Source organism: Nannobrachium achirus, assembly GCF_963921795.1.
Source record: "Nannobrachium achirus genome assembly, chromosome: 17".
NCBI classification, from domain to species: domain Eukaryota; kingdom Metazoa; phylum Chordata; class Actinopteri; order Myctophiformes; family Myctophidae; genus Nannobrachium; species Nannobrachium achirus.
The window spans coordinates 12,982,421-13,006,423 of record NC_137824.1 but is presented as its reverse complement, the minus strand read 5'-3'; the positions used below and the strand labels follow the sequence as shown (position 1 = coordinate 13,006,423).

The 24,003-nt window shown below is 44.1% G+C and overlaps 1 protein-coding gene across 1 annotated transcript in view; it reads left to right on the top strand.

The window, feature by feature from the left end:
* il1rapl2 (interleukin 1 receptor accessory protein-like 2) overlaps positions 1–24,003 on the top strand; it is a gene marked incomplete at both ends in the record, with an annotated part of 653,669 nt that overhangs the window by 118,033 nt on the left and 511,633 nt on the right. The gene's annotated exons all lie outside the window — the stretch shown is intronic.

Genomic DNA, 24,003 nt, shown 5'->3' with positions numbered 1-24,003 from the left:
ATCAGTTTGGGGGTCCTTCACATGAAAACCACTGACATAGTAGTCTCTCAAGAACAGACTAACTGAGCTCCAGTTAAGTGAAAAGGACCTTTTCTTTGACGATGGCTGGCCAGATTGCTGACATAGAAACATGGGTTTTTCAAAAGACCTTAGAAGGATTCAAAAGACACTTATAGAATCGGGTCAAAATTCTAATTTTCACAATAAAAATTGCAGATCTACAAGCTCGCAGCGCGGCACTCGGTGCCGCGCTGTGAGCTTGTATATCTGCTATTTTTCAATAGTTAAAGCATAAAATAATGATACGCAATAATGTGTACCCGTTCTGAATGGGTTGATGAATCCCCTGAGCAAGCAGGGGATTAGTTCAATGGTAAAACATAAAAAATCAGCACCGGTTCAAATCAGGGGTAGAAGAGGAAAGTTACATCAGCTTGAACTAAAACATTTTTAAACCAATCCTACTTTTCACTGTTTGATTGAGAAACTGGCTCAGATGATAAAACCCACATACTCTAGAGTAGCCAACCATCATTATCTTCTCACTCCCAGATCTCTTAGATAGCGTGGTAGCAACATGTATTTTTAGATCACAATCGCTGACCTAAATCTTAAAACAAACCATTTGTGTGTCCGCCCGATGTTATCAATTTCATGTTATAATTGCCACGGATTTGGATGGATGTGCGCCATCCGTCTGCGTCAGTGTGCCCTGAATAGAAATTGTAGTTTTAATGTTACTGTACTGTGAATAAATAAAGAATAATAAGCACCTGGCAATGTTTAACGTGTGCCGTCCAAATATCAATGCTTTAACGTGTGATTCTTTTGTTTTTTAATGAGCACAGAAAAAGCGCAACATATGGAAACAGTCGAATGCTGCAGGTTGGTGATCTTTAACTCGTTGGAACTACCGTCTGCTGTTTATAGATTTAGATTTTAGCGTTGGCTTTGTAAAAAAACAGCAGGTGTACGAGCTTACAGTACATATGCTATTTTTTTTTTACATGTTTGAAAAATAGTTTTCAGGTGGGTTCCTTTTCCTTGGCACAGAGAAGTTTGAGAACTACTGATTTGGAAGGCATTTGTATATTAGGACTCAGGTCTTAAATATAGATAGCAGAGAGATGAGTGCAGTGATGAGAAAAGGGGGAGACGGCACTCGGAGAGACAAAGAAAATGTATTTTCTGATATAGAGAAAGGAGTAGTTCACCCCAAAAAATGACTTACTAAAGGGGTGTCCATACTGTCTCCAAACACCAAACTTTTCAGGGCCGGAATTGGCTCAGGGGTAGAGAAACCGTCATTAGAACACGGAGGGCTCCCAAAGGGTTCCCAGTTGGATCCCGGGCTCCCCCAGAGTTAGTGTGGACTCTGAACCCCTAGTCGCTCACGGTGAGCAGGTTGATGCCTTGCATGGTTTCCACCGCCATCGGTGTGTGAATGGGTGAATGTTATGCACAATCTCAGTAAAGCACCTTGGATAAATGCGCTATATAAATGCACCATTTACCATTTTCGCCAGAATAGCGCGCCTTCGGGGTAATGCTTTTCTCAAGTTGCGAGTGACGTCATTTTGTAGTTGAACGGGACCTTTTCGACAAAAAGTTTGGTGCTCGGAGTGCCAACTTCTTTTTTCTCCACTCCCCATTTTATTTATGAAATGATGCCTCTCTCTCTCTCTCTCTCTCTCTCTCTCTCTCTCTCTCTCTCTCTCTCTCTCTCTCTCTCTCTCCCTCTCTCTCTGAGGGAGGCCTCTTTGACTCGCTCAAACGCACATGCATTCTACACAGCATGCATGAAAGGTGCATTGGCAGAAGCAGCAGATGCTTCATGTGCAGGACGAAAAGTCTGAATGAAGTTTGCTTAAAGCAGCCTGTCTGTCCGTCCGTCCGCCTGTCCATCAGTCAGTCTGTTAGTCAGTCGGTAAAGCCCTGCTGCTTACTGTCCGCTGTCCAAATTGTGTTTCCATTCACTCACATTTAATTAGCTTTCCTCCCAGAAGTACCGCAGGGCTTCAGTTAAAATGGCCTGGTTTAAGCACCAGTCTGAATGGAAATATGCAGACACACTCACTGTATTACACTGCACAGCAAGACACCGGCTTTCAAAGAATTTCATGTCAAGGACATCCAAAATTTGGTTGCACCGGCCGGGGGCTACCAGGAGCAAAGATTTTGATGAAAATGACAAAAATGGGGGGCACGGTGGCGCAGTCAATAGTGCTGTCGCCTCACAGCTAGAAGGTCCTGGGTTCGATTCCCGCCGGGGGACACTGTGGGTGCTGGGGGCGTGTTCCCTCCTCCGCGTCATCAGTGCCCACACCCTAGGTGGGGTTGGCAAAAGGGCCTTTCTGTGTGGAGTTTGCATGTTCTCCCCGTGCCTCCTAGGGTAGATACCCTCACAAAAACATGCAGTAATCCTGGTCTCTATAATGCCTCCCCCTGGCCAGCCGGGGCGCCTGATGGAGGGGAATAGAACTGGTTGGAATAACGTGTTCCTTCCACGCGCTACGTCCAACCGGGGAAGCTCCCCCTGTCAGGTGATAAGAAGCAGCCTGCTCAAAAAATGACACTTTAAGACGAGGCCAGTCCACACCAATGCAACTCCTTGCAACCAGTGTTGTAAAAGTAGCCTACTCAAAAGTTTGACTTAAGTAAAAGTATCAATACTGCAATATAGAAATACTCTAGCTGTTACAAATAAAACTTTGTAATTCCAAATGTAGTAAAGCTACAAAAGTCACAATGTGTCGCGCTGCGACGCGTTGTGCGCTCTCTCTCTCTCTCTCTCTCTCTCTCTCTCTCCCATGATAAAGCATGGGGGAAGTGACAGCTAAATGTCAGTATGGGAAATAGGCCTAATAACACACAAGCGCGGTCGCGCGCGTGTGCACCTACACACATACATGCACATGCACACACGCACACACGTCACACGCGCACACACACACACACACACACACACACACACACACACACACACACACACACACACACACACACACGTGCACACAGAGCTGAAATAGCAGCATCTAGGACTGTACTTCTCCCTGCCTCTTAATCTTCTTCTCTGCTCTGTCCTCCCTCTCTCTCTCTCTCCCTGTCTAAACTGTCACCCCCACATCCTCCCTGGTAGATCATCTCTGTCTGTCTCTCTCTCTCTCTGTCTCTCTTTCTCTGACCTTTAGACAGAGAGAGAGAGAGAGAGAGAGAGAGAGAGAGTTAAATAAATACGGGGGACAGCATTAGCCACAGCAAATAAATACTCACTGTTTGTATGTCTACTCTTACATACAGTGGTGTAAAAGTACATTTACTTATGTACTGTACTTAAGTACACTTTGGAGGCATTTGTACTTTACTTGAGTATTTACAATTTCCAATACTTCTAATTCTACTCCACTACATCTCGGATCCAAATTTTGTACTTTTACTCCACTACAATTATTTGACAACTTTAGTTACTAGTTACTTTGCAGACATAAATGGTTATATTATAAAACATTCATTAACCCAGGTTAGCCCTATTTTATACCTAGGCTATTTGAAGATAGCCGATCCACAAGCTCCACGAGCTTGTAGATCTGCTATTTTCAAACATTTAGTACTTTTACTTTTGGTACTTTAAGTACAATTTGATGCCAATACTTTCATACTTTTACTCAAGTACATTTTGAATTACAGACATTTCCTTGTAACAGAGTATTTCTATAGTGCAGTATTGATACTTTTAAGTAAAGAATGGGAGTACTTTTTCCACCACTGGATCTTACAGACAGACAGACGGACAGACAGACAGACAGAAGGAAGAAGGGAAGCCAAATGAAAACAAAGGATAGATTGGCATTTTCATTTTGGTTCAGAGACAAACCGGAGACGGACTGACGTGTCATGGACAATAACCAGACTCTGTTTCAACGCTTGCGCGCACACACACACACACACACACACGCACACGCACACGCACACGCACACGCACACACACACACACACACACACACACACACACACACACACACAGCTTCTCCCTCGTACTCACACACAGATATAAAGTCACTTGCACAAATGCACGCGCTGCATTTGCACACACGCTGGCACGAATCCATGCACACGTGCGCGCCCGCGAGTGCGTCAGGCGGCACTCAGACACACACATACGTACGTACCCAGACAGATATGGCCTTTAGCAGCCATTGTCTTTTATACGCAGAGTAAATCTAATTCATGGACTGCAGTGTTGAAGGCACACAGCGTTAGTTTGTCATCCAAATGCCAGCGCTGGGTCTGCACTATGCAAATGTTTAGACATGAGATGGATAGTCTGACAGACTGACAGAGAGGGCTCAGGACATTAGGGTTTCCCAAATTGGGTGCCGGGGCACCCTAGGGTGCCGTGCAGCCAGTCCAGGGGTGCCTCAGAATAATCTGATAACATTTGGAATTCTCTCTACATCGATATCACTTCACATAATGTGCTTAGTAAAAAAAGGTCTGATTTGCACTTGACTTGATGAGTTATTTTTCCATCGACAGCCAACTCTCTTCAAATAGCAGATCTACACTAGCTTGTAGATGGTCTATGTTTTTGGTGAACCTTCTCCCCCAGAATAGGGATGCCCTGGGGTTCAAGTGGTTAAACTTTTTCAGTCAGTTCTGATGGAAACTGATATTTCACCAATAGGGCTGTCACAATTATTACATAATCGTCTAATCGTGATTTTTTTTGACATAATCGTGATTATTTTTCATAATCGTCATAATCGTTTCCATGTTGAAAAATGTCCTTATATTTAAAAAAAGGTCAAAAATTGTGGAAATAGCAGATCTACAAGCTCACAACGCGCCGCATCGCGACGCCTTGTGAGCTTGTAGATCGGCTATTTCCACTATCAAAGTTATTTTTTAAGTAGTAAGTTGTCAAATATGTCAGTAATTTCTTTGTATATTTACTTTATGTGTCATATCTACCATGTACAACTTCAAAGCCTAAAAGCCAAACAGAAATGTAATTATCAACGACAAAAACACAATTAAATCGTTAATCGCCAATTATTTGAGTGACAATTAATCGTCATGTAAAATGTCATATCGTGACAGCCCTATTCACCAATATGATGTAAGATTTAAAAAATGAACAGTGTAATTCAGGGGTGCCGTGGATGAGAAAGTTATTTACAGGGGTGACCTGAGTCAAAACCCCCTGCATTAGAGTGGTTGTTTTTTTGTGAAACGGGAGGTTCCCTGCGACTTGTTCCTGCATGGCTTATTGTTGTAAAGTCCTTGAGCAAGATGAACTGCTCCCTGGGTGCAGAGTTTCCCTCTGCTCCTATAGTTAGCATATTCTAATGAATCAGTGACATCCTAATAGTTAGTATAACTAGTAAGACGCCTCAGGGCCATTTGGAAAGAATCCAAAATACACTGATGATTGTGCTGTCAAACAATGAAACTATATGGAATCTATGAACAGGTTGTGGGGGTCCCTGCTTCATCTCTCTCTCAACTAAGGGGTCCTCGGCCTAAAAACGTTGAAGACCCCTGATCTACGGGGACCTGCCACGGGTCACAGACAAGGTCAGAGAGAGGAGGATGAGGCTGGCTGGGCACTGTGTCAGGCACCCAGAACTAACAAAGCCAGGAAAGGCAAGAAGCATGTGCACCACCTACGCAGATACACTGCAGCGCAACATCTTAGCTAACAACACTGTACAGCAAGGGTCTTCAATGTTTTCAGGCCAAGGACCCCTTAGTTAAGTGAGAGATGAAGCAGGGACCCCCACAACCTGTTCATAGATTCCATATAGTTTCATCGTTTAACAGCACAATCATCAGTGTATTTTGGATTCATGTCAATTCGTGTTTTCAGATATTTAACCACTTGAACCATCAATACTTAATAAACTTGACCTTTCACTCTGTACTTAGTCTGCTCTGTTTCCCCTCTACACCAAACCTCTTTATGGACACTAGTGTTCAAGTGTTCAATAAAAAAGGAGAAAAAAAGTTTCTATCACACAAATATTTGGAGGACACCCTGTAGTAACTCTGAGGACACCCTCGGGGTCCCGGACCCCCTGTTGAAGACCCTTGCTGTAGAGCTTAAGACCCTGATGTTAAGATAGGAGAGTGTGGAACTTCTGGAAGGCAGCGATTCAGGAGTGTTGGCTAAGACCACACTCTCACATCGCAATGAGAGTCCAGTGCTCCTAAATAGCAGGTTAAATGCAGAGAATGATGCAAATCACTTGGCCAATACACAGACAACAACAACTACAGGGTACATTTACTATTACAGGAAACCAGAAGGCTTAGCATTTCATTTCATTTGAACGTCTAAGGATGTACTGATGTTTTCTTTAAGCCACACAACGTTATTTACTCTATACCCCGTGTTGTTATATATATATATATATATTTTTTTTTTGGTCCAGTACAGGGAAGTGCTGGGCCCCTGATTCAGCCCGGGAAAAAGAGTTGGAGAGGCTCTCATTGCGCGCTTTAGAGAGAGATCTCTTTCTATAGCGCTGCTGCTACTCAAAGATTTGCCATTTCAGATCATGACAAGTGACAAGCCAGTGGGCCAATTACATGAGTTATATTTCGTCGTTGTCCTTGTATGTCCAAAACCGTTTGTTTTGTATTTATCATTTTAAAAATGATTTAAACTAGCGAAAACAGCCGATCTACAAGCACACAACGCCTCGCACCGCGAGGCGTTGTGTGCTTGTAGATCGGCGGTTTTCACTACTTTTGTGCAAACAGTAAAATTTTTACTTTTGTGCAAACAGTTACATTTTTTCCTAATGGCCGGCCTGGACCGGCCGGGAATGAACCGGCCGTTCGGGAGTTGTCCCGCTTTTCCCAATGGCCAGCACGTCCCTGGTCCAGTATGTATGAGTAAATAGAAAGAGCAGAGTAAGTAGTTCTGTGCGATGCCACGCATGCCTGCCTTTGATTTGAATCCAAGAGGAGATAATGAATTGTGTCCCACACAGAACGTCAACACGTTTGATGCTAATAAGATTAGTTTTCTTTTTTGTCCTGACTGCAGATGTTAGGAATATTATTTAGACGGTGGCGCGGTGGTGTTTTGACAGACGCTATAGGTTTGTTGTTGGTGTCTACATTGTTCTCGCTCCACTTATGTGACTATTTGCCTTGTTAAAGGACAACTTTGTTTTTTACAACAAGGGTTCATATTTTTGATTGTAATTAGAGACAAGAAAAGATGAGTGCTTTCTATTGTTTTAGCGATTTTAATTACTTTGATTTCAGTGCGTGCAAGTGCCTAAATGTGTCTTTTTAGACACAATAATAAGCTGGCAATTTCTGTATTAATATTTACAGTAACACTACTAGCCCCCATAAGTCACATCTGCCCATGAAAGATTGCGGTGCATCTTGGGAATGGGCTTATTGTATCTAAAAAGACTAGATCAAAACATTTAGCCAGCACGCATGCCCACAACCACTGAAATCAATGTCACTAAAATCGCTAAAACGATAGAAAGCTGTAAATGAAAACATTTTAACACTCATCTTGTTTTTTCTCTAATTTATCTAAAATATGAACTCACTTCTTACTGGGCTTATCCTAATCTTGCACTAGGGAGTGCAAGATCAACAGTACAACCCGCTAAATGCCTAAATTGTAAATTGTACCCATTACCTGTTACGTGTCCACTTAATTGGTGCCTTGTGGCACATATAATGCCTCCACAGAGCGTTTCCACTTCTCACGGTCAGCTGCAGTCCTCACTTCAGACCATGATGTCCATCCTGCTTCTTTTCTTTTCTTTCTTTCTCAACGGTATACGCCTGCAGGTTGTCTCTGGTCTTCCTTTTCTATTGTCCCTTCTGGTGGCCAGTGTTGTTTTTGACAGCAAATTTTGACTTAGTTTTAGTCATGGTCTTTTGAATAAAATGTAATTTAATTTTAGTCATAATTTAGTCACCTGAAAAGTTTTAGTTTTAGTCTAATTTTAGTCGACTAAATATCATAAGTTTTTAGGCGACTAAATCTACAGTTGATTTACTCAACTAAAATGTATTTTGGCGGGCCTTGATGGCTTCGTAATGACTGATTTTACACTTGGTTGTGTGCTGAAAATAGCAGATCTACAAGCTCACAACGCGTCGCGACGCATTGTGAGCTTGTAGATCGGCTATTTTCAGCATGCAACACCTGAGAGCAACCACACATAAAATAGTCCCTCCCTAACATTTTAGACTAGTTTTTATTTTGTTGACGAAATTGTCAATATATTTAGTCTTAGATTTAGTCATCACAGCTTAGTTTTTATTTCGTTTTTATTTAGTTTTCGTCGGTGTAAAAAACACAGTCGACAAACATTTTTCATCATAGTTTTAGTCGACGAAATCAACACTGCATCCTGCTTCTTTTCTTTCTTTCTCAACGGTATACGCCTGCAGGTTGTCTCTGGTCTTCCTTTTCTTATCGTCCCTTCTGGTGGCCATCATGTCATTGCTATGTTGCCCAATTAATTAACCCCAACCTGGAGGGCCAGTGGGATCACTCTTTGTTCGGTCTCTACCCTTCCACCTGTTCGGCGAGGCTGACCCCGCCAGGAGTACAAACAATACTTTTGCCGACATCGTAGCTCTAGGGGTCATCGAGACGGGGGCCGCTCTCCATTCAGACATGTTGCCATTCAGACATCGTCTTCTAATTGTCTGAGTGGCGGCACTTCCATAGAGGTTAGAGGTTAGGGTTAGGGGTTAGGTGTAGGGTTAGTGTCTGAATGGGGGGATGCACCCCTGGAGATATAAGGTGCGGGTCCTGTCGGGGAAATTGTAGCCTACATATATAACAATACCAGTATACTGTTAAATGACTGCACAAGAAGTCACAAGAAGTAGTAGAAGGACTAGCGGTTTCATTATTCTTACTTCGCAGTCAAATTCTCAGTGTTAATTTACTCATTTGTAACTCTAGGAGTGTACAAATGTGTTAATTCACCCATTTGTAACTCTAAGAGTGTACAAATGTGTTAAAGTTATACCATGTAACTTTTTTTATAAAACAAATCTTAAAATGGTCCTAGCTGTTAAATCGCTAAAGTTTTAGAACCCCCACTCCGTTATTTTCAGCTTCTAAAGCCTTCTCTTTATATGTTTTCTATGATCCCTGCCCGGGACCGGTTTTCGCGGAAAAATTGCGTCATCACACTACCGGCCAATCACAGCGAGGGTTATACACTGCCGGCCAATCACAGCGCAGAACATACACTGCCAGGCTCTCTGGTGGGTTTAGGAAACACGCCTTCAAGAAGTACACTGCAGTGTTTACACTGGAGGAGTCTAGCATGTAACTCCCCAACCGCTGCTCGTAGAAGGACACGGGAGACCTCATTGAAAGCGTCTCGGCGAGGCGAGGCGGACGCAGTGGTCTGACGGCCCGGTCCGCGAGCGAAAAACGGACGAAAAAAGCAAAACGCGACCGCGGTTTGCTATACTGCTACAGACCACCAGTTGAGCAACTTACACAGTATAGCTTTAATTCACCCATTTGTAACTCTTAAGAGTGTACAAATGTGTTAATTCACCCATTTGTAACTCTAAGAGTGTACAAATGAGTTAATTCACCCGAACTTGAGAACATTTCTCTCTCCTTTGCGTGTTAATTCAGCCATTTGTAATTCTGGGAGTGTAGTTAAGGCAACATTAGCTACACTCCCAGATTTAAGGAGTAGTTCACCCCTAAATTGACTTGTTTCCCATTGATTACTCATGCCATAGAGACTTGAGTTCAATAATATTTGTTTGTATTTGTCGCATTCCTAAGACAAAAAATAATATTATAGTACATGTACCCCCATTGATTCTGGATGGGGGTACATTTATTGTAATCCAATTATTGTCTTAGGAATGCGACTAATACAAATACATATTATTGAACTCAAGTCTCTATGGCATGAGTAATCAAAGGGAAACAAGTCAATTTAGGGGTGAACTACTCCTTTAGTTACTGGTCTCAGTCGCAGTCTGGGCCACTCACTGGCACCAAACAAAATGAGAGACGGCACAAATCAAACTCCCTGGTGTTGGGTGGGGTTGGGTGGGGTGGGGTGCTTGTGTGGGAGAGGGGAGGGGGAGGTTGGGGGGTGCACGGAGGGAGACAAAAGGGCGTCGCAAATCAAGCGGCGGCCCCGTCGTCTGGGGCCCGGGCCGAGGGTCAGGGAGGACCCTAAATCACACCGGGCTCCGTGGCGGAGAGGAGAGGAGAGGAGAGTCAAACAAATCACAGGCGCCGCCATCTCATCTGCCGCTTGTCTCCCCCCCGTGTTAAAAAAAAAGAAAAAGAAAAAAACTATACCACGCCGCCTCTGACATTAAATAGAAGAATGTGTGTGTGTGGGGGGCTGTGTAACACAGAGGGAGGAGCGGAGGGGAGGTGGTTGTGGCAGAGATGCAGTCAATAACGAGAAAAGCAAGCACGCGTGGATGTGTGTGTGTGTGTGCGAGCAAAAGATAGACATGCGTGCCCATGCTGGTGCGTGCGCGTGCGTACACATTGCGGCTTGACGGTAATGATATTCCAATTGGGATGCGGCCATGCATAACCAGTGAACGAGTGAGTGCTCCGAGATCTTACACTTACCGTGCTCTCTACCATATGAGAGATCAGACGCACTGAGATTGTTAAAAGTTAACATGTTATCTACCATAGTGAGAGAACGAGACGCACCGAGACTGTTGAAACTTAACACGCTCTCTAGAGAGAGAAGCACACACACACTGAGACTGTTAAACAGAGATGGGGAGACACAGAGAGAAGTAATGAAGAACACAGCCAAGGAAAAGTGTGTTGCAAGCGTGTGTGTGTGTGTGTGTGTGTGTGTGTGTGTGTGTGTGTGTGTGTGTGTGTGTGTGTGTGTGTGTGTGTGTGTGTGTGTGTGTGTGTGTGTGTGTGTGTGTGTGTGTGTGTGTGTGTGTGTGTGTGTGTGTGTGTTTGAGTGCGCTTGTATGCAAACGCCCTCCTTTCCATGCAATAACTGAAGGCAGCATTTAAGCGAATGTCCTTGTCCAAACTCTCCTGAACTTGAATGCAGCATCTTATGTTGAAATCAAGAAATGTGAAGAAAGCAAGCATCAAAAATAGCCGACCTCCAAGCTCACAAAGCGTCGCGCTTTGATGCGTTGTGAGCTTGGAGGTCTGCTATTTTCGATGTTTTCACCAAAAGGCCCTTTTAGACGTTTTAGCCCCTGCCTATAACATTCTCTGCAGACAGACAGACAGGGTGTCTATTGAGACGGAATCCACCCACCATTATCTATTTCGTTTTGTGTGTGTGTGTGTGTGTGTGTGTGTGTGTGTGTGTGTGTGTGTGTGTGTGTGTGTGTGTGTGTGTGTGTGTGTGTGTGTGTGTGTGTGTGTGTGTGTGTGTGTGTGTGTGTGTATGTGTGTGTGTGTGTTTGCGTGCGTGTGTGCGAGTCTGTGTGTGCTTGTGTTTAAGTGCACCAAACACCAAATTGATAGACCACAATCTGCGTGTGTGTGTGTGCGTGTGTGTGTGTGCGTGCGTGCGTGTGCATGTGCATGTGCGTGTGCGTGTGTGCGTGCGTGCTGTTGTCACGGTGATGGATGCCATCATGTGTCCTCTCATGGATCAATAACAACACCATCATTGAGACAAACTGTGTCATTATTGAGGATTGAATTTGGGTCGGCGCGGCCATTGATTGGCGACGGGCACAACAAGGCTTTCTGCCCGCTTGGTCGGCACTGCTGACCCAGATATGAGCATTCTTAATGCATTCTCCAGCAGCCTGTTACCCATCATTCAGTTCAGTGTGCCGTTAAGTGTGGAGGCCACCAGGCCTGTAGAAGTGGTAGTCGGGGGCCTTAGGGAGATAGAATGGTCATTTCATGCTAATCAGTCTAAAAGTGCCACATTTTGCACAGATGTAGCCCTCTAATCATTTAGCTAGGGCGCCCGAATTGGCGACCTTCGGGGTCGCCACAGCAGCCAAATCAAGTTGGGCTCCCACTTGACTCTCTATCCACGAGTTTCCAACGCCCCATAGTGCATTGCGCAGATGTCTGTACCGAGCTTCCGGCGCCGATTTACAAGCTCACAACGGGTTGCATCTGCGACGCGACGTGAGCTTGTATGTCTGCTGTTAAACCCGGAAGTTTGGTCCCGATGGTCTCCAGTAAACTCCCGCGGAAACTTGTGGATACACACTACAGGAGGAAAAAGAAAATCAAGTAGGATGTGAGGGGTCTAACTAGGGGTTTGTCATGATTCTGAATTCATTGCAAGCATTTGTTTAGCACAAAAAACTTTCCTTGGGCTAAAAGGGTCCCACAAATGGCCCCACACAAATGATGGTTTAGTGATGAGTCATCACTTTTCATATTTTTGTGGGGCCATTTTTAGCCCAAGGAATGTTTTTTGTGCAAATCAAATGCTTGCAATGGATTCAGAATCATGACGAACCCTTAGTTAGACCCCTCAAATCCTATTTAAAGCAGATATTTTTCTGGGTATTTTCCTCCTGCAGAAAGTCGATGGATTTGATTTGCCCGCTGTGGCGACCCCGAAGGTCGCCGACTCGAGCGCCCTAGCTAAATCATTAGAGCATGCCCTGGGCTACATCTGCCGGTTCTCAACCTGTGGGTCAGACCCCCAGGAGGGTCCCCAAATTATTTTATTTATTATTTTTCACAATTTCTGCCACTAATATTTGACAATTTGGACAATGTTTAACTTGCCATTTTAGAGGTATTAAAAAGTCCTTAAATTGTCACTTTAGAAATGTGCATATATACGATCTATCTATACACTTAAACTTTATGTTGGTTTGTTTACTGTTGAGTGATAAAACAATGTTGCACATTAAGTTAATCATCTGGGGACCCCCCAAAATAACCCCCTGGGGGTCCCGACCCACAGGTTGAGAACCACTGACCGTGGAACCTCCACAAGGACCCCTGGGGGGAAGCTGTTAAAAGCATTCAATGGCGCGATCACCATGTTCACATTTCTACAAACCTTGCAATTATAATTAAGGTCCAATTTTATTTCATGCAAAAGGTCGTCATCATCAAGTTTAATTTCTGCCTGATTAGGTGATCCTTGTGCCTTTTATTTATTTTTATTTTTCTAACAGGGAATCGCTACTCGAGCATGCAGGTGTTGGTACCCGTGTTGTTTTGAAAGCCTGCACTTGACACTCATCAAGAGGTGTCGTTTAAAAAGTGTTAACACCCCCAAGAGAGAGAGAGAGAGAGAGAGCGAGAGAGAGAGAGAGAGAGAGAGAGAGAAGGTCGAGTGTGAACAGTGGTTGAAAAAGTACTCGGATGTTTTACTTAAGTATAAATTATAAAATTACGAAAGTATTGGCATTGACTTAAAGTACCTAAAGTAAAAGATTTTGTTTTTGAAAATAGCAGATCTGCAAGCTCACAACACGTCGCATCGCGACACGTTGTGAGCTTGCAGATCGGCACTTTACATATTGGGTAAATCTCAAAGTGCTACAATAAACATTTGCACATAAAATCCACCGCACCGCTATAAAGAATCTAAGAAAGCAGAAACAAAACGTTAAAAAGAGTGAGGGGAAAAAAAACATGGAGAGCAAATAGCAGATCTTGCGGCGCCCGCTGGCCTAGTGGTCAAGGTGCATACCACATAGGCTATGATGCCTGCTGGCGTCGCTGGTTCGATTCCCGATCCGGACGACCTTTGCCACATGTCATTCCCCATCTCTCTCCCCATTTCCTGTCAGTCTACTATCCTATCAAATAAAGGTATAAAAAGCCCCAAAACAAATCTTAAAAAAAAAAAAAAAAATGCAGATCTACAAGCTCGCAGCGTGGCACTCGCGGTCAGGTGGTCAGGGAGGGCGTTCCGCAGTCGTTGGGCGGTCCAGTAGAAGGCCTGGTGGTCACCATGGTACGTAGCTTTGGTCATGGAGCTTTTGAGGAGGCCAGTGTTTATTTCAAGAGCGGAGGATCCCTCTGAGCATTTTCCGGGCTATTTAGACGTCTAATATATGTCTAGCGGTTGCCGCAGGGGCTCCAGCTAGGATCAGCGGCGGCCGCGCCGTGGTGAGACACAAACACACTCGCTCTGTGAGTAAAAACAGCGCCGTATTTCACAAAGATGAACACAATCCATCTCTCACCGCCCGCGTACGCATGCACAAACGAGCACGCTCGCGGGGATTTCACGGGACTGCGCCCGCTCGCCTCGCCGCCTCAAAACTTCTCCGCACGGCCAAAATAGCCGCCCGCCTCTCATTGAAAATTAATTACTAGGAGGCGGTGACCGCCTACCGTCTGGAACACCCTTAAGTCTACAATCGGTCAAATCAACGACTAGAAATGAAAGTTTATATGAAAGTTAACTCCATTTTTGAGGTTTTAGATTTTTTGGCATAAATCAGGGCTATTGAACACCCTTTACATCTGGGTGTTGGTTAAAATAATATTGAACCAATGGAAAGTAGTAAAAAGTGCTTGGGACAAAACCTCCTAACTCCACACTTTCTGCCAAACCAGCTAACTCCACCCGATTTTTTCTATTGTTTTAATCGCCCTTGTGTATCATATCCTGTTTTTCTCTTTTTTTAAGCTCACACATCCCTCAAATGAAAACGGCTAGATGAAGTATTAATTTCCTTCACAGTCAGTATATAGTCATTAAAGAAATCCCCCCAAAAAATAAAAAATAAATCCACAAAGAAGTGGAGCTCCAACATGATACGACTGTGAGCGCACACAGTACTACGAGCAGATTGTTCATTTCTGCGGAAACCAAGGAGTATATTCATTTCTATTTTTGAACTAATTGCAGGGAGAACGAATGAACCAACGACCCTGTGTTTCCTGATAGGGGGGAAAATGTCTACCAGCGTTGGCTATTTAATCCATTTAAACATGGCATTATGTCATACTTTAGCTATTGAAAAATAGCAGACCTACAAGCTCACAGCGTGGCACCGAGTGCCACGCTGCGAGCTTGTAGATCTGCTATTTTAGAAAAATGGTGAAAATGTTTATTGTAACTCAAATCTCTGCTTTCTGGGTGGTCCCTGGAACAACATATTTTGATATGGGCGTCCGCGGCCAAATACATGTAATTTTGGGGGTCCTTGACATGAAATGGTTTTAGAACGACTTTTTTTTTTTGAAGAAGGATTTAGAAGACATTCATAGAATCGGGTCAAAATATTCAAAGACTTGCACAAAATGTCACAATCTTTCAAAAATAGAAGATCTACAAGCTTGCAGTGTGGCACTCGGTGCCGCTCTGTGAGCTTGTAGATCTGCTATTTATCAGTAGTTAAAGCATAAAATAATGGTTAAAGGGGTGCAAATCTAAAGCGACTAAGACACACTCCCGGCTTTAATAGATTAAATACCCGTTTTCCACACAGATGAAGAGAAACACTGAATAACGTTACACAAGGGTGTCGCACCAAATTCTGGGCCCTGGGTACAAGGATTCACTGCGGGGCCCCCCATGAATGTTCTTCATAGGGGGAGGGGGTTTAACTTATTTAGACAAGTAACGCATTATTACGCGTTATTTTGTGCCTTAACTATTGCAAAATAGCAGATATACAAGCTCACAGCGCGGCACCGAGTGCCTTTGAATATTTCAAATCCTTCTAAGGTTTTTTGAAAAACCTATGTTTCTATGTCAGTGGTGCTCAAACTTTTTCATGTCAAGGACCCCCAAAATGATATGTATTTGGCCACGGACCGGCCCCCATCTCAAAATATTTAGTTCCAGGGACCCCCCAGAAGCAAAATTGTAGTTACAAAGGTTCGCTTAAAAAATACATATATTCAAAGATTTGCACACATTTTCACATAAATAGCAGATCTACAAGCTTGCAGATATACAAACTCACAGCGCGGCACTCGGTGCCGCGCTGTGAGTTTGTATATCTGCTATTTTTCAATATCTAAAGTATAAAATATTCAAGGTCCCTCCACCTTGGGCCCTAGTGACTCAGACCCACTTTTCCCCCCCTTTTGACGCCCCTGACGTTACACCAAATGGGGGGGGGGAGAAATCAAAGCTGCCAAGGTAAATTGCCCTCCCAGTGAGCGGTCTTACACTTTAATAGAAAATAAGAGACGTGTGTGAGTCACTGGAAGGTGGAGGTTACCACAATTAGACGGCGAAAACACTGCGGTTTTGAGAAAAAAAGATGAAGTAAAAAAAAAAGCTTCATGTCAACCCGGGAGCACGTTGTACTTTTTACCGAAATCACGCAAGACTGTTATCTGAGTCTTGCTTGTAGAAACCTAATATCTTCCTATTTTATCATATTTAATTTATTTTGTATTGTTGCGACCAATTTGCTATAACAGGGGTCTTCAACGTTTTCAGGCCAAGGACCCCTTAGTTGAGAGAGAGATGAAGCAGGGAACCTACACAACCTTTTCATAGATTCCATACGATTTCATCGTTTGACAGCACAATCATCATTGTTGGGTTCCTGTCAATTTGTGCTTTCAGATATTTAACCACTTGAAACGTCAATACTTAATAAAGTTGACCTTTCACTCTGTACTTAGTCTGCTCTTTTTCCCCTCTAAACCAAAAAAAAATAGCCGATCTACAAGCTCACAATAACGCCTCGCAGCGCTTTACCTTCTTTTTAATATACCTTGTAGCAATACAGGAAGTCGGTAGACACCACACCATCCAATCACAGAGCAGGATCAAGCCAGCAACATTGTTACTGCCGTGCACTAACACACCATGTCACAAATACATACAGTACACGCACGCACATGCACCCACGCGGGCACGCACAATCACACGGGGTGATGGCAGCATCTGAGCATGAGGTAAAATCTAGTTAGTATGCACATACTGTAATGTAAACTCATGTAGGGATCAGCTGGAAGCCAATGTCAATAACACACGCACACACGCACGCACACGCGCGCGCACACACACACACACACGCACACACACAGTCTCTCTCTCCTTGATACACAAGTGTAATACACTCGCTGTCATGCTGTGATCAAATGGAGTGATGACTATTAGTGACTGACTACACAAGGACAAGCACTTGCATACACAACCCCCTCACGCACGCACACACGCACGCACGCACGCACGCACGCACGCACGCACACATCAATATACACCTGTGAGCTATAGAGTATGTTATGTTTGTGGTGTTGAGTGTTATATGAAATAGCGTTCTTGATCTATTTTGCCATGCGGTGTCGTACACTGAAAATAGCAGTGTTGTGTGAGCTTGTAGATCTGCTATTTTCGGGGCACGGCATTGGCAGCGCAGGGGTCCCCCTCGGGTGGGTTCCAGGTGGGGGACCCCCCCCCAGCTAAATGTGTTAGTATAGCATCATAGCACATTTTAACCACTTGAGCGCGAGCATTTACACATCGTGGCTATTCAAAACTAGCAGATCTACAAGCTCACAGCGGGGTCACTTTCATGCCATTTCTGCTGTTTAAAAAAATTATAATCTTGAAAGCATAGAATAATTTCGAACACGAATCATCTTTTGTGGGGGTCCCTGGCACGTGAACAAAAGTTTTAGAACCAATAGTTCTTAGGAAACAACAAGTGAGTAAGCCAGACAGAGGCAAAAAAATCGAACCGAGTTTAAAGTGAGCAGTGGTGTGTGTGTGTGTGTGTGTGTGTGTGTGTGTGTGTGTGTGTGTGTGTGTGTGTGTGTGTGTGTGTGTGTGTGTGTGTGTGTGTGTGTGTGTGTGTGTGTGTGTGTGTGTGTGTGCGTGTGAGATGCAATAGCGCCACTTGGTCACCAGCGGGATTGCAGCTCACGATACGGAGGGACACTCTGAGGAGCGGCTGACCACCGCTCAAAAACAAGCAAGAACGAACACACACACACACACACACACACACACACACACACACACACACACACACACACACACACACACACACACACACACACAGCGCATGCCGCCTCAATCACTCGCTCGGCATTAAGGTGCGGGAGAGAGAGAGGTCAAAGATCCAAAACGTGCTTCTGCCTGAGACTCCACAATGAACAGCTTCCAGGAACCAAAACAAGCACAGCAGCAGATAAACCCACTGAAACATATCTGAATTCATTTAGTGATTCATTATTATTGTTTTTTTTTTGGGGGGGGGGGGCGGAAATGTATCCAATTACAGTTTGAAAATAGCCAATCTACATTGTGGCATTGTGAGCCAGTAGTTTGGCTATTTTCACAATATGTTTATCCGTGGAACACTGATTGCCCCTAGCCTGACACTCAGCTTGAATTGACATTTCGTTTCACTCCATTATTCAGTCTGAACGTGCTTTCATCCGCAGCCGTTTCTGGGATGGGTGTTGCCAAAGAGGCAGTCTTTTGCGATTGGTTCACCACCTGACCAATCACAACAGTAGCAATGTTGTTATGTGGCTGGCTAGTGGCTAGGCTAGCCTGTTGATTGCTACTTGTTAACCAAAGAAACAGGCGGAATAGGAGCGCTACACAGCAAAACATGTCTGCTACTGATGTTTCACAGCGCGATCGATACGATCGCATGTTACCGCGGCGGGCGACGCGAGGTTTATGTTTGGGAATGCGCGGTGCGGTCCGGCAGCGGCGCTGGACCGCACATGAGTTCTGGGAAAACCCCACCCATGCTGCTCACAAGCCCCGACGTCATCGAGTTGAAGCTACGCTGATTCGCCCGTACGGATATCCAAACGAGGAAAACAGCTTCAATGAGAGCACTCCGAGAACTGTATTGCCGAAACAAAAATGTAAAGGTGTGTGGCTAGCGATTCAGGTCTGGAACCAGGCTAGATTGCCCCAGCTCCTACAATTCCACGTGCTTGTCAGAATGTGGGGGGTCCCCAGTTCAAATATGATTATTTTGGGCGGTCACGGCCTGAAAAGTTTGGGAATCCTTGCTCTAGAACAGGGAAAAGACTGTTTTTTTTATTTTATTTATTGAGGCATTCACTAGTTTGCATAGGAAAATTTACAGTTTCATGACAGTACAGTTCACTGGTACAAGGTCAACTAAAAGGATACACTCAAGTAAGCACATGACTTATTGTCTCCACCAGCCGAAGGCTGAGGGAGAGTATGTTTTCCCCTCCGTCCGTCCGTCCGTCCGTCCGTCCGTCCGTGCGTGCGTCCGTCCGTGCGTCCGTGCGTCCTCGCAGTTTGTGAGCAGCTAATCTCAGTCACCGTTGGCCCGATCGCTGCCAAACTGAGCACACACACTCCCTGGATGCCAATCTAGAACCTCTGCCCCACATTTTTCAAATCAGCCTCATGGTGGCGCTATAACAGGCCGATTTGTGTGGCCTGGTTGTTACCAGCTAATCTCCGGCGCCGTTGGCCCGATCGCTGCCAAACTGAGCACACACACTCCCTGGATGCTAATTCAGAACCTCTGCCCCACATTTTTTAAATCAGCCTCATGGTGGCGCTATAACAGGCCGATTTGTGTGGCCTGGTGGAGACCTGTGCTCGGAAGAGCACTGCTTCTAGTTTAAATTGAGATCCAACTAGAAGCAGTGCTCTTCCGAGCACAGGTCTCCACCAGGCCATGCGTCCTGGTGGTGCTACTGTATAATAGGCCAATGTAAAAAGGGTGGCATATGTTCTTCACCTTAGATCTTTCATGGCAATCGGACGCTGCATGCATGATTTGAAGCATTGTGTTCTAAAAATGTGTTTTGCTAAAGTGTACCTGCTGGTGGCGCTATAACAGGCCAATGTGAAAAAGGTAGCATTTGTTCCTTGACCCAGTGGGAATATGTGTGGCAAATTTCACGGTAATTGCAAGCTGCGTTGATGATTTGAGGCATTTTGTTCAAAAACTGAGCAATCCTGCAAACTTTGGAAGCTAATATTAGCCAATCAGGATGGAATATGAAAATCAGATGGATCGGAGTTGATCACATGACTATAGAGATACTGTGTACCGATTTGCGTGATTTTTGGATTAAATCTCAAGGAGTAATATCCAAAAATGTGTTTTACATAAGTCATCCCAAAGGTGGCGCTATAAAAGGCTGATGTGAAAAATGCAGGGCAAAGGTTTATCCTTGGCCTCTAAGGAGTGCGCTTACAAAGTTTGAAACTGATCGGTGGAGTTATAGATAGAACCACAAATCGGCCTGTTATAGCGCCACCATGAGGCTGATTTAAAAAGATTTAAGTGGCATTTCTTCCTCGGCCTAGTAGGAACGTGTGTGCGCGATTTCATGATAATTGCACTTTGCGTTTGTGATTTGAGGCATTTTGTTCAAAACGGCTCAATCCTATAAACTTTGGAAGCCAATCTTAGCCAATCAGGTTGGAATATGCAAAATCGGACAGATCCGTGTCAATCACATGACTGTCGAGATACTGCCTACCGATTTGTAGGATTTTTGGCCAAAATCTGTAAGAGTAGTGCACAGAAATGTGTTTTGCAAATATCGGCCACTAGGTGGCGCTAGATAAGGCCCATTTGAAAAATTTAGGGCAGAGGTTCTAGATTGGCATCCAGGGAATGTGTGTGTTGACTTTGGCAGCGACCGTGCCAACGGCGACTGAGATTAGGTGCTCACAAACTGCGAGGACGCACGGACGGACGGACGGACGCACGGACGGACGGACGGACGGACGGAGGGGAAAACATACTCTCCCCCATGCCTTCGGCTGGTGGAGACAATAACTCGTATAACATTGAATGACAGATAAAACACAGTACTACTATGCAGAGAAAATAAGAAAAACAGTTTGAGTCGAATCTGGGTTGAACATGATCTGTGGAGCTGCCTCTGGTGTTGTAATTATGCACATCCTTGATGTTTTGGGCTTCCTACACACAGTAAAGTCATATGCCCTCTCCTTGTCCTTTGAGAATGAGGGGGGGAGGGTGTCCTCCAATTCATTCTCTATGGAAGTCACATGGTTTCATGACTCTTCCAAGCCTCTTGGCTTGCATTGATCCAAAGGACAAGGAGAGGGTATATCACTCTTTAGTGTGAATGCAGCCTTAGAAGTATTTTGTATGCAAGTATTTTCTGTGAAGCACGCTGATAGCAAAGAACCCCCTGTTGTCGTTTTTTTCCTTGAATGCACTCTTCCATCCAGCTGGCCCTAGTGTTTTAAAGCTGCACTGTGTAGCGTTTCACCGCTTGTCTTCAATAAAAAATACAACAACGTGCAAAGAGCTGTGTTTACAAGAGACATAGTTCCCATAACCTGGAGATATGGTTGCGTGTTTCTAAGTGATATTGATCCCATAACCCAGAGGGACAGCAGCGTTGTAATTGGCTGTTGGTTGTTAAACAACTGCTAGGCCATAATGATTGAGTAGTATAAGTTTAGGCTATATTGTGTGTGTGTGTGTGTGTGTGTGTGTGTGTGTGTGTGTGTGTGTGTGTGTGTGTGTGTGTGTGTGTGTGTGTGTGTGTGTGTGTGTGTGTGTGTGTGTGTGTGTGTGTGTGTGTGTGCTATTTCAATGAGGCAAATCTTGCTTATTGTTAGTATACATTATATCAGTTTCCCAAACATATTGGGCTGTTGGGGTCTCAGAGCCATTTTCATGGTTCACACATATATCCCTTCTTTTTTATGTAATTCTTTGGACTTTTTTCATATATTATTCCAAATATTTTCAAAGATAATCAGGAACGGAACAGAACAGAATATCCAAAGTCCATACATTTAAGACAAAGATGTTGTCAATGTCAATCACTATAATTATAGTGATTGATTCATAGGCTAATAGTCTAGTAGCCAGAATGTGAACCCAGACATTTTGAGTACCCCAATGTTTTATGTTAGAAATGTTGAGTATGGGTCCCCAGCATGTAAAAACCACCGGATGCTAACTTGTATATGTTGGGCGATTTTCATAATCAGCCGCTAGAGTTGGTGTCCCATCAACTTTACATTACAGGAAAAATAAGCAAAAAATTAATCTGCTTCAAGTAGCATATGAGGGGTCTAACTAGGGGTATTTCATGATTCTGAATCCATTGCAAGCATCCGTTTTGCATGAAAAATATTCCTTGGGCTAAAACGGACCCCAGAAACATGTGAAAAGTGATGACTCGGCACTTTTCATCACTAAACCAAGGCTGATTTTTCGCCAAGGAATGTTTTTTGTGCAAAACGGATGCTTGCAATGGATTCAGAATCATGAAATACCCCTAGTTAGACCCCTCATATGCTACTTAAAGCAGATTAATTTTTTGCTTATTTTTCCTGTAATGTAAAGTTAATGGGACACCAACTCTAGCGGCTGATTATGAAAATTGCCCAACATATACAAGTTAGCATCCGGTGGTTTTTACATGCTGGGGACCCATACTCAACATTTCTAACATAAAACTTTAGGGTACTCAAAATGTCCGGGTCTACAATGGGGCTCTATGGGCTGGCTACTAGACTATAATGCAAGTTTGGGTTTCAAATTCATCATTTTGGGTCTCGACCTGAAAAAAGTATGGGAACCACTGACCTGAATTGCAGATACAAATATAGACCGCTTGAAAAGTTGCGTTCATTGTATGAGCGAGTCCTCAAAAACAAAACACTCTCACTTTGGTAATGGAAAAAGATGCTATTTCAACATCTCATTCTCTGTGTGTCAGTTTACCTAGTATCATTATTAGCCCAGGTGTCAGGGGGCCCAGGATTACTAGCCCAGCCTCTGGCTATAGCATAGCGAGAGACCTGCAAAACCTGCGCAACATTACAGATGCCCCTGCTTCATGCTCCAGTCTGCAGGTTTGATGAATTAGCAGGCCATTCACATTCTCTTAGGGCCGTTTCCACCAAAGAACCTTGGTTCAAGAACCAGTGCCGTTCAACTTTCTTGGAACCTTGGTTCGTTCTTGCGAACCGACCGCGAACCGGCTTGCGTTTCCACCAGATTGAACCAGATTGAACCAGAGGAAACAAGGATTTTGTGGTTCCCGTTCCGAACCAACTTTTACGGTTCTCGGTGGAAAAGCTCTGGTTCATCCCATAGGCGGGAGAAAGAACCCAAACCGGTTCTTCGCCGGTTGAAAAGCGCCCTTACTGTCTCAAGTTCTCTTAACTCTCTTCTGTCTCTCTCTTGTCCCTATGTCCATCTCTCTCTCTCTCTCTCTGTCCCATCTCTCTCTCTCTCTCTCTCTCTCTCTCTCTCTCTTGTCCCTATGTCCATCTCTCTCTCTCTCTGTCCCATCTCTCTCTCTCTCTCTCTCTCTCTCTCTCTCTCTCTCTCTCTCTTCTCTCTTTCTCTACTGTGTCCATCTCTCTCTGTCTATCTCTGTGTCTCTCTCTCTCTCTCAATCTCTCTCTCTGCCGTCATCTTTTTCTCTTTTGTATTTCTCACTCTCTTAACCTCTAGCTCTCTCTCTCTCTCTCTTTCTTTCTCTCTCTTGCACTTCACCGGCTGGCTTTCATCTGCGATGCAGAATTTCATCCATTTCGCAGAGATGGAGCACACGGGGATATGATGGAACGCTTCCTGTCATTATTATGAATTAGCCTGTCTCTGTGTGTGCGCACGCACGCACGCACACACACTCACACACACTCGTGCACTGGAACAGAGAGAGCGGGCCAGGTGGCTATGCATCATATCAAGGTCTGCTGTGTCAGTGTAGCAGCGATGTCATTGATCTGAGTCTGTTATCAGAAGCCATAAGGCACCAGCACTAGAACACAAGCTAGCTCATCTACATAACTATAGGGTACTTGAGGTATTCAATTCAATTCAATTTTCAATTCAAAGGAGCTTTATTGGCATGAGAAAACATACGTTTACATTGCCAAAGCAAGTGTCACAAATAAAATAAAAACAGTTGAAAATGGGGAACATAATACATTGGGAGGGGGTACAGCATTGTGTAAACAGAGCTATGTTGCATTGTGACATTTTATATATATATATATATATATATATATATATATATATATATATATATATATATATATATATATACAGGGTATAAAGCTTTTGGAACAAATAACAGCATTATTTTTTCTC